The sequence below is a fragment of the Gavialis gangeticus genome, unplaced genomic scaffold (assembly GCF_001723915.1).
Source record: "Gavialis gangeticus isolate Ggan-Ray unplaced genomic scaffold, GavGan_comp1, whole genome shotgun sequence".
Lineage (NCBI taxonomy): Eukaryota > Metazoa > Chordata > Crocodylia > Gavialidae > Gavialis > Gavialis gangeticus.
Genome location: NW_017728993.1, coordinates 78,212,644 through 78,214,871, shown reverse-complemented (window position 1 = coordinate 78,214,871; position 2,228 = coordinate 78,212,644).

The window sequence follows — 2,228 nt, the reverse complement described above, 5'->3', positions numbered from 1 at the left end:
CAGGCCAACTGGGGACCCTATTGATTGGGCAAGCCCAGGCTGCATATAGTGAGATGTCCAGAGGGGACACCTTAGACTATGACAAGGTAAAAAGGGAAATTTTGAGGCGGCTGGAGATTACTCCGGAAAAACACCGCCAGGCCTTTAGGGAGCGAAAGACAGGCAAAATGAAAGCCCCGCGGGGGCTGTGGCAACGCCTGGCAGACTCCTTAAGTAAGTGGCTCAGGCCGGAGTCCTCATCGAAGGAGCAGATGTTTGATCAAATCCTCTTAGAAGAATTTATTAATGATTTAGAAGAAGACACCCAACAATGGGTAAAGTGCCATTGCCCCGCAACGTCCCGAGAGGCCCTGCAACTGGCAGAGCAATTTGAGATGGCCCAGGGAGATAGGTGATGCAGTAGGGCAGCGAAAGGGGTAGAGGCCCTGGCAAGGCGAAGCTCAGAATCCAGGGGAGGCCGGAAGGGGAATCTACCTAACCTGAAGTGTTTCACGTGTGGGCTGAAAGGCCATATCGCAAGGAATTGCACCCAAGGCATCCAAGCAGGGTCAGCCATGGAACCGGGGAGGAGGGACGGGTGATCGGGGCTTGGCGCCACGCCAGAAATTGAGTCAATGGACTGTGGGGTGTGCAGTCGGAGTGCGGGCCCCATCCAGCCCCTTCCCAAAATTCTGGCTTATGTTGAGGGAAGTCTCATCCAGGCTGTGGTGGACACAGGCTGTGCCCAATCTCTGGTGCGGCCATCATTGGTACAGTGGGAACGGGCACCCCGATGCTCCGGGGTGAGCATGGTGTGCCTACACAAGCAGAAGAGCCTTGTGGAGCGACGTTGGTTGACAGTACAGGTGCAGGGCATCCGACGGAGCCTGCCAGTAGGACTAAAAGAGGACCTGTTATACCCAATGATACTGGGGAGGGACTGGCCGGAGATATTCGAGCTTTTGCCGGGGTGTCGAGGCGACGGGGAGCTGCGAGCTGGACTGGTGGGAACAGAAGAAGAAGACCGGGAAAACCTGATGGTACATGACCTGGCGCAGGCAGGGCCGTTCCGCGCCGCACAAGAAGCCGATCCGGAGCTGCGACCGTTTTGGGAGATAGAAGGGCCAGACGACAGCGCCCAGGTAAGACCCCCCGGACGCGCAGGGATGCCTGCGCACGTAGAGGTGTGAAAGGGATTACTTTATAGAATAAGGCGCGGCAATGCTGAGGGGGAGGACATGCCTCAGCTGATCATTCCCCAAGTCTATCGCAAACAGCTGCTATGGTTGGCCCATACAAATCCCCTAGGGGGGCATTTGGGCAAGAGCAAAACGGAGGCTAGGTTGACTCGATGGTGTTTTTGGCCCCACCTATACGAGGATGTGGATAAGTACTGCCGTACTTGTGAAGCCTGCCAGAAGGTGAGCACCCGCAAGCCTCCCAGGGTGCCCCTGCATCCAATGCCCATAATACCAGAGCCATTTTGCAGGATAGCTCTGGATGTAGTAGGCCCCCTTCCCCGTAGCGGGGCAGGACACCAGTTTATATTGGTACTTATAGACTATGCCACCCGCTTCCCCGACGCCATCCCTCTGAGGGCGGTCACAGCCACTAAGATTGCAGAGGAGCTCATGCAATGGGTGTCCAAGTCGGGATCCCGCGGGAAATTGTTACGGATGCAGGGTACTCCAAATTCGCCATCTAAAGACAGCAGTTTACCACCCACAGACCAATGGACTAGTGGAGCGTTTTAACGGCACCTTAAAGGGAATGTTAAGGAAGTGTGTGCAGGAGGACCCACGGACGTGGAACATAATGATTCCCCCATTGCTGTTCGTGGTAAGAGATGCCCCCCAGGCTTCTCTGGGGTACTCCCGTTTCGAATTAACTTTTGGGCATAGGCCCCGGGGACTCCTGGAGGTGATGCACAAGGGGAAGCGGGGCAGAGCTCAGGGGAAAAGGCGGAGGGATACATGAAGAATCTGAGACAACGGCTCAGGGCGGTTCAAGAGATAGCCCACACAAATTTAAGGCAGGCCCAAACTAAGCAGAAGGAACTGTACAATGAGGCGGCACAGGAGCGCGAGTTAAGGGTGGGACAAAAAGTCCTGCTATTGTTACCAGACTCCAATAGTAAGTTTCTAACCCGTTGGCAAGGGCCCTTTGTGGTCAACAGACGAGTGGGACCCGTGGACTATGAAATAATACGGCCCGGGGCTAGACGGGAGAGGCAGATCTACCATATCAAC